Source organism: Mastomys coucha, unplaced genomic scaffold (genome assembly GCF_008632895.1).
Source record: "Mastomys coucha isolate ucsf_1 unplaced genomic scaffold, UCSF_Mcou_1 pScaffold23, whole genome shotgun sequence".
Classification (NCBI taxonomy): domain Eukaryota; kingdom Metazoa; phylum Chordata; class Mammalia; order Rodentia; family Muridae; genus Mastomys; species Mastomys coucha.
Window position 1 is genome coordinate 54095503 of NW_022196906.1, and position 8526 is coordinate 54104028.

At 40.1% G+C, this 8526-nt stretch overlaps 2 protein-coding genes across 9 annotated transcripts in view; one reads left to right on the forward strand and one right to left on the reverse strand.

Annotated features, from left to right (window-relative positions):
- Senp8 (SUMO peptidase family member, NEDD8 specific) overlaps positions 1–415 on the reverse strand; it is an 18926-nt gene extending 18511 nt beyond the window's left edge. Inside the window, exons 1-2 of one of the 2 annotated variants that reach the window (XM_031343719.1) lie at positions 358–415; positions 33–149 (exon numbers count right to left, since the gene is read on the reverse strand). The gene's annotated coding sequence lies outside the window, so the exon portion shown is untranslated. The remainder of the gene's footprint in view (positions 1–32; positions 150–357) is intronic. The other variant, XM_031343720.1, reaches the window with a different exon arrangement.
- A 253-nt stretch (positions 416–668) lies between these two features.
- The window catches only part of Myo9a (myosin IXA), a 184060-nt gene continuing 176202 nt past the window's right edge, over positions 669–8526 (forward strand). For all 7 annotated transcript variants that reach the window (XM_031343709.1, XM_031343708.1, XM_031343711.1 and 4 more), the window contains exon 1: positions 669–1117. The gene's annotated coding sequence lies outside the window, so the exon portion shown is untranslated. The remainder of the gene's footprint in view (positions 1118–8526) is intronic.

Below are 8526 nucleotides of genomic sequence, written 5' to 3' on the forward strand. Positions count from 1 at the left end.
GTTTGTGTTCAGATCATCCCGTGTTATCTTACTGTGTTATCATTGCGGATTCTTTGTTTCCTACATCACAGCGCTTCGAAAAGCGGATATTTTTTCATTTTCTTCTAATATTCTGGGTTTTACAGCATAGAAGCAACTCAGTGAAAAGTCTGTGGAATGAATGGAAAAGAAATACTTGGACACGGGGGCGGGAACAAGTGGAGGGAGGAGCGTGCGTGTGTGGAAAAGGGGCGGCGCTGAGAATCCAGCTGCAGAAAGAGGAAGGGTCTCGGACACGCTAGAGTCTGCGTGGACCGCAAAGCGATCCACTTGCTTCCACAAACTGAGACAAACCCAAGTAGGGAGGAGACTCCTTACCTATTCCTCAGGCCTCACCAAGCCAACCAGCCTTCAAGGATCTCTGTACAGGCCGGAAAGTGAGACCTAAGGTCGTAAACCTAGAGTTTGCCTCTCCAACCTTACGACGTTTTTAACCTAGCCATTACACAGAGTTCTCAGTACTGCCGTAAAGTGAAGAAGGACTGGGGAGGCGGGGCCATTCGGAGGGTGGAGGGAAAAATGGGCGTGCCCGCGCAAGCGCTCGCCCCAGCGGCGTCACGTGCGGAGGCGGGGCCGGGCGGGGCTGTCCCGGGCTTGGCAGCAGGGGGCGTGGGAGGTAAGTGCGCGCGCGCCTGCTCGGCTGGGGGCTGGCGAGTCGCGCGGGGCGGGGCCGCGTGAGCGGGGTCGGGGGCGCGCAGGCCCAAGCGGACTGGGGACGCGGAGGCAGTTGGCGGTGGCTGTCGGAAAGTCCTGGCAGGACCGGGAGGGACTGCGGCGGAGATACCGCTCCCACCGGCAAAAGCAGAGACCGCGGTTTAGCTTCCAACGCGTGCTCTCTGGGCGGGGTGCGGCGGGGGATGTGCCTGCCCAGGCCGGGCGGAGTCTCTCTGACAGGGCGGGGGATGCGCGGCCGCCGCTCTCTCGGACCCTGAGGCGGCTGGGCCCACCCTCGCGGAACCATCCTACCCCCGGCGGCCACGGCCTATGCTTTCTCCTTCTGACCCTGGAAACCGAGTGGGGGGAAGCGGCTACCGCCGAAGAGGAAGGGGCTGTGGTGGCCACCGCGGCGCAGCCAGAGGTAAGACCCGCCCCAGCACCCAGCGGCCCTGCCGCCTGGCCTGGCCCGGCCCACGTCTCCCGCTCGGCTCTTTGGCTCCCGGAGGGCTGCCCCGCCCCGCCCTGGCGGAGACGCCCCGCCAGCAGCTCTGCCCCTAAAGCCTAGCGAACGTCGGAGTCCGGCCGGGATTCCAACCCCAGACTCGACTCTCTCATACCATTTCATTGACCAGACACCATTCTGTCCACCAGCGGCCGCAGCGGTCCTATCACTGGCCCCCTTCCACCTTCTGCTAGAACCCCTTTAGACTCTCTTAGGACTCTGACTGGAGCCTCTAGACACCGTTATGTCGGAGCGGATCCTAGTCCGGGAACCAAGGCCACTACTGCTTTTCCTAATCCATTGCAATGTCCCAGATCTTTGGATCTCCTGCGAATCATCGCTACCCGAGCTTTCCTAGGGACCCTCACGCAGCTTACTTCCAGTCGGGTTTGCTAGGTTTCCTTCCTACCCATACAAGCTTTCAGATAGCCCCAATGTCATGATGCTCTTCTTACCTAGTAGGTCTCCGGTCAGCCCTTCAAATCACCAGCAGGGTGCTGGATCACCCCTTTGCCCCGATGTAGTTTCTCTAGAAGACTTCTTAAGCAAACCTTCTTACCTGCTTTCTACCCAATCGGGATCTTTGGTTGAAAAGAAATTTCCAGGAGAACTTGAAGGGGTTATTTACTTAGTCCAGTGTACTCACTCCATTGGATTTTAAGGAGTCAGACTGATACCTGTGTTTGGAGCCTCAGGGCTAGATTCTGAAAGGGAAAGAGAGCAGAGTGTGGAAGCCCAGAGAGGGAGGGTACCTGTGCTGTTACAAGGGCAAGCTGCTTGCTCCTCATCTTGTCTTTTCAGTAGAATGAAAAAACCAGTCTAAATCTTGACACTTCTGGGGCTTCTGTAAGGATTAAAGTTGGATTACACCAATGAAGATAAGTAACTCTTCATATAGTATTTGTCTCAACACTTTGTAGGTTCATACAGATACATAGGTTTTTAACTAGAGGAGTTTTGGGTTTACTGTTTTTGAACTTGTTCGAAAAACAGGATGTATAGCTGTTCTTAATCCCTGAAGACTAATGTTTTTAGTATTTTTTTACCACCCAGTGCTGCTGTATTCTCCAAGGACCAAGTATAAATGTCATTCAGTATTGAAGTTATTATTAACAGCTTTCTTAGTAGTAGTAAAATATTGAATAAAGTGTTTGTTGAAGTTATACTCCTGAGATGTCAAGAGGGAAATGTAATGTTAAGTGTTAAGTGTATAATTTCAATGTTTATGTATGGATGGGGAGATAATGTTTTTGTAGTTAGTACTTAAGTTTTTTCTTTTGTTTTTTTTGTGTCTGTGTGTAATACAGGGAGAAAAACTAATTTATATTATAGGTATTAATGAGACACAGTTTAGAAGTCAAAACGGTCAGAAAAGTGTAGTAAAAAAAGTTTCTCTTTTTCCAATCTCCAGCCATTCATTTTCTATTTTTCAGCTTCCATAACTGGTATAACATGATATTTCTAGCATTTATAAGCTTATATCTGCTTACACTTTAAAGACACACAAACTATATATAATTGATTCCATTTTCACATAATACTGCTAAGTCCTAGCATTCAGCAGTAGTATTTATGGAAGAGTCTCGTTTACTGGTTGGGTAGTATTCCATTTTGATAGTGGATTTATTTTTAGTCCTTTTTCTAAAAATTACTGCAAGTTTTTATTCTAAATGTATCAGACATTATATATATAAATGATTTTCATGTTTTGAAAAAATTCTGTTAATTATTTTTGTATGGAACCTATACAAAGAAGTGTATCTAAAGTAAACTTCTCATGAACTCTCTTGAGCTAGAACTGTGTGAGTAGTTTTGATGGTAGTTATTTATCAGATAAATTATTAAAGGATTTGAAGAGAGGGACCAAAATGTTCAGATGTGCATCTTTAAGAGTCACTTTATAGGAGATTAAAAGTAGAATAAAGCTAAAGCCAGAAATATATTAGAAGGGTGATACCATGGTTCTGAATTTGGATGTTTGTAGTTGACAAGTCTTGGTGATTTGATGAAAAGGGTATAGAGAGGACAAAATTGTAGATATGCCAATCTTTTCCCTTATGTGAAGATCCATATGATGAAGATTTTAATTTTTAGTTGTGACATGTTAAATAAATGGCTGTTAGGTAGTGAATTTGTGGCAGAAATTCATAACATTCTGTGTCAGTAGTAAATTTTGGAGGCAAACGTATACTTAGAAGGAAAAGATTTCAGACAGAAACTCAATATTTAAAGCACATAAATACCTAGATTAAGTTCTTTTCAAAAATTAATTATTAGCTGAGCAGTGGTGGCGCATGCCTTTAATTCCAGCACTTGGGAGGCAGAGGCAGGCGGATTTCTGAGTTCGAGGCCAACCTGGTCTACAGAGTGAGTTCCAGGACAGCCAGGGCTACACAGAGAAACTGTCTCGAAAAACCAAAAACTAAGCCAAAACAAAAAGTTATTAGTAGTGAAAAAACACAATCTAATGTGTTGTTTTTACCACTTGTATTACTGTTTTAAAGATTTGCTTGTTAGAGTATCTGTGTGTGCTTATGCGCATTTGAGTGCATCCTTTGTGGAGGCCAGAAGAGCATGTCCAAATTCCCTGAGCTAGAGTTAGAGGCATAGCTTCTGGGAACCTTAGTAGGGTTCTCTACAAGAGCAGGTTGAGATCTTAACCTCTGAACAATCTCTCTAGCCCCACTAGCATTACTTTTTGTAATGCTACAAATGAGACAGGGTCTCATGTCCCTCAGGCTGACCTCAAAACTCACTATGTAGCCCAGGCTCAGCTTGACCTCCTTAACTTTACCTCTGGAATGCTGGGATTGTATGAATGTGCTACCATGTTTCTTTAATGGAGTGCTAGAAATTGAACCCATGACTTTGTGTGTGCTAGGCGGACACTTTATCAATTGAGCTATGTCTCAAGTCTGATTATTATTTTTTGAGATAGTGTTTTCTCATTTAGACTGGTTGTCCTAGAATTCTCAATTTAGCTTTGTCTGGTCTCAAAGTCTTGAGCATAGTATTATATTATAGGTGCTACCACAGAAGGCTAATGGCTTTTAAATAATTTTTTTACTTAGTTAATTTAGTGGTATATAATTTTTGAGGAGGTGGTATAAATTCATTGTTTTTGTTTTTCTTTGTTTTTTAATTCGATGATGATCTTGATATATTGTACATGGCTATTGGTGTGTTTTGAACTCCTGGGTTCAGTTGATCTTCTTGATTCAGATACCTAATTTAGGTAGCTGGAACTGTAAATGTGTATGGTCAGCTAAATTTATAAGTTTTAAAAGAAATATAACTATGGTGGAAATTAGTAACATAAGCCTCCATCTTTTTAAATCATTTACAATTATGTAGATGCTTGTTCAATCTTTAATATTTTTGAAAGAAGTGCAGAAAGTTTGAGAATAAGGTTGTCCAAGAATTGTAACATTTTTTAAATTTGAATGATTGAATTTCTTAGGTATATAACAGTTTAAAGAAAACAGTCAGACTTTTCAGATATTTTAAAAATACATCAACTTGAGTCAAGCATGGTATTAAAGACCTGTAATTACATGCTTGGGAGGCTGAGGCAGGAGGATAATCAAGGCCAACCTGGCTATGTAGAAAGACTCTGTCTCAAAAAAACAACAAAACACATTCCCTGACCAACAGAAGCACATTAATTTTATATATTGATTCTTGTGTCTACAGAGGCTGTTTAGAACTCTTGTCTTTTTGCTTTACATCTCTGTAAACCACTTGGTAATAGACTGCATGGTGTCATATTTCGTAAGTACTCCAATCCAAAAATATAGAACCTTCTCTGTCTCTCTTCCCCACAAAACTAGGGAACAGAGCAGACAGAAACTGCTACTCAGTTGGTTTTGATTTCTTATCTCGATGAAGGGTAATGGCACCCTTCTGTTCTCATGAAGTTTTCAGGAACCCATGAAAACCATCCTTTACTCTGTCTTACTACCAGTATTCAGTTTGTCATTATGTCTTGCACCTTCTTTATCATAACATATATTTTCATCTTTCTTGTTCCTTTTCTCCTGTATTCTCTTTATTTTAAATGAACTCAAATGCCTTTTAGGCTTCAGTGATGCTTCCCAAGTGGTCTTCTTTTCTGCCTTCTACAGTTGGTTTTGCCATACTTTCTTGTATATGCTTTTCACTACTGCTAAAATAAGTGTTCTAAAATATTCTTAGGCTCTTTCAGTTGCAAGGAAGAGACTCAGGTTATCTTAAGTAGTTAAGGAGTGCTTCTGAAAAACAAACATGCACATGCAAGAGGGAACCCAGGAAAAATGAAATAAGTTGACATAAGAAAAGGACCTATTAAGTTTGAAGCAGGAGAAGACATTTCACTTTAATTTATGACAGTGCTGTGAATAGGACCTAGGATTTGTGTATGCTAATCAGTCTGTTACTGAGTCACACTCAAGGCCTAGATTTTACTTTAGTTGTTGCATTATTATTAGTTTTTGCATAATCTTTTTATCTTCTGTTTTATAGCTTCCACTTATTCCCTATTTCTGTCTTTTGTAACTACCATGTTATTACCATGCCAACACCTTGCATTCTGTCTTGCTATCTTTTACTCTTCAGATCTTGAGCAAAGTGTTTTGCCATCTAGAATTTTTTGATTTCAGTCTCTCCTCTCCTCTTCCCAATATCTGCTACAAGATGGAATGACTATTCCTGGCCATTCAGTATTGGTTATGTAATATTTGTACATGTGTGCATAGGGTAGAATCATGGTTCAAAGTATAGAGTAGTATGCAGGCTAGTTCCTATAAAATGGGATTGTAAGCCTTGAAGGCAACATCATTGACATGGATAATACCAATGCACATTTAATTGTCCTTAAACTTGAAAGGTCTGAAGTGCTTTCTTGTTACTTTCAGGATAGAGTTTGAGCTGTTCCATGGGGTGTCATAACTTACATTCTCTCTAGCTTTGTTTGTTTGAGACAGGGTATTTCTGTGAAGTCCTGGCTGTCCTATAATTTTCTGTGTATACCAGGGTGGCCTTGAAGTCACAGAGATCTGTCTGCCTTTGCCTCCTGTGTGCTGGGATTTTTGTTTTTGAGATGTACCCTAGGCTATCCTTAAATATGGATCTGTCCTACCTCAGCCTCTGAGCTTTTCTTCCTTTGTTGTCTCTCTTGAATTCTTTAATGCATTTTTACTGAATTTAGTTTCCTTGTCTTCATGCTCTGTTTCTTTTCAACTTTTTCCTTGCTTGGCTAATTTCTGTCTGACCTCGAGGATTGAGTACAGGTATATCTTTTCCCAGGAAGCTTTTTCTCTTTCTCTCTTTTTCTCTTCTCTCTTTCACTCTTTCTTTCTCTTTCTCTTTCTCTTTCTCTTTCTCTCTCTTTCTCTCTCTCTCTCTCTCTCTCTTTCTTTCTTTCTCTTTTTTTTAAAAGATTTATTATATGTGAGTCTTCAGACACTCCAGAAGAAGGTATCAGATTTCATTACGAATGGTTGTGAGCCAGTATGTGGTTGCTGGGATTTGAACTCAGGACCTTCTGAAGAACAGTCAGTGCTCTTAACCACTGAGCCATCTCTCCAGACCCAGAAGCTTTCTTTTAACTCTTTCTGGATTAAAGTGTATGCGTTTTTGTCTGTGACAGTCCTCTGTGGAATTACTTGTCTATTTTCCTTTCTAGGTTTTACTTTTTTTGGTAAAGAGTATAGTATGAATGCTATATAATAATACGGGTATTTAGATTGTAGGTTCTATTTATTTATTGTGTGTATGTATACCTGTGGGCACACATGGGCCTTGTGTAGGTCAGGGGACAACTTAAAGGAGTCAGTTCTTTTCTTCCACTGTGTAGATTTCAGGGGTTAGAACTTAGGTCATCAGGCTTGGCAGCAAATGAGCCCATCTTACTAACCTATTTTCTTGTATGCATGGATGCATGTATATGTGTGTGTATATGTATGTATGTATGTATTCATTTTGAGACAGGGTTAATGAGTAGTGCAAGCTATCGTCAAAAATCATAGCAATCCTCTTGTTTTAGTCTCTCTAGTGCTAGAATTATAGGGCTGCATTTACTTGCATACTTTAAATTTCCCATGAAATTATTCTAATAAAGCATTGTAAGTTCAAAGTATTTTTAACACAACTAAACCTGGTAATATCATAGGTTAGTGACACAGTACTGCTTTTGTACCATGAGAAAGTTCAACTGTTATAAATTGACTACCATCTATCTGTGTACAAAAAGTACATAGATAATAAATGTACAGCTCAGTGAGTTTTCATCAAGTGTAACTTATTTATGTAACCAGTTCTTAAAACAGAATATTGCTAGAATTCTTAAAACAGAATATTGCTAGAATTCCCCAAGCTACCTTATGCCTTCTAATCCTAATCCATTTCATAGAGAATTTAATTTTAAACATAATAGCTCCTTAACATATAGGTTTCTCTCTTTTTTTAGTTTATTTATTTATTCATTTGTTTTTTTCCAAGACTGGGTTTCTCTGTGGCTCTGGCTTTCCTGAAACTAGATTTGTAGACCAAGCTGGTCTTGAACTCTGAGATCTGCCTGACCTTGCCTCCTAAACACTGGAATTAAATTTTTTGTTTGCTTGTTTGTTTTTGAGATGAGGTCCACTTGCTTCTGGCTTCTGAGTACTGGGATTACAGGTGTATTCTACCATACCCAGCTTTTGAGTGTATCTTTAAATAGGCATGGTAGGTAGGAGTTTGAATTTGTACAGAGACCATATATAACTTATATTCAAAAAACACAGTTGCTTTATTTTTATGCAACAGACAAGAGAATATCACATTATACTAAAATTATTGTATAAAAGGTTTGTATTTGGAAAGATTTGTTGGAGTAGAGTGGTATAAAAGATTAGATAAATTGAAGTATATTTGGTGAAAGTAACATTAATTGTAATAGTGAACGTGCTTAGAATAAGTACAGTAAAACATAAAACATACTTTCAGAATTGTGTTTGGCATTTGGGTTTTAATATGAATTATGCTGCTGTGTATTGTCATTCAGGAGTAGTGAGGTCATCCAGGAGGCAACTGGAGTGTAATTTTCCTCAGAGAGAGGAAAGGACTAGTCCTGTGTCGTAGCTAACTTTGGAAAACATTGCTTCTTTTTCTACTACTACTAGCAATAGTTGTTACTTTTTTTGTTTTTTTTAACCATAAGGTATATATAGTTCTTTGAATCTTTAGGTATTCTTTTAAACATACTTTCTCTTCAATTAGATTTTTCTCTCTGTTAATTTTAAATCCATTTTGTCTAATTAAATAGAGAGAATAGGTGGGTTTTTTTGTTTTTTGTTTTTTGTTTTTTTTTT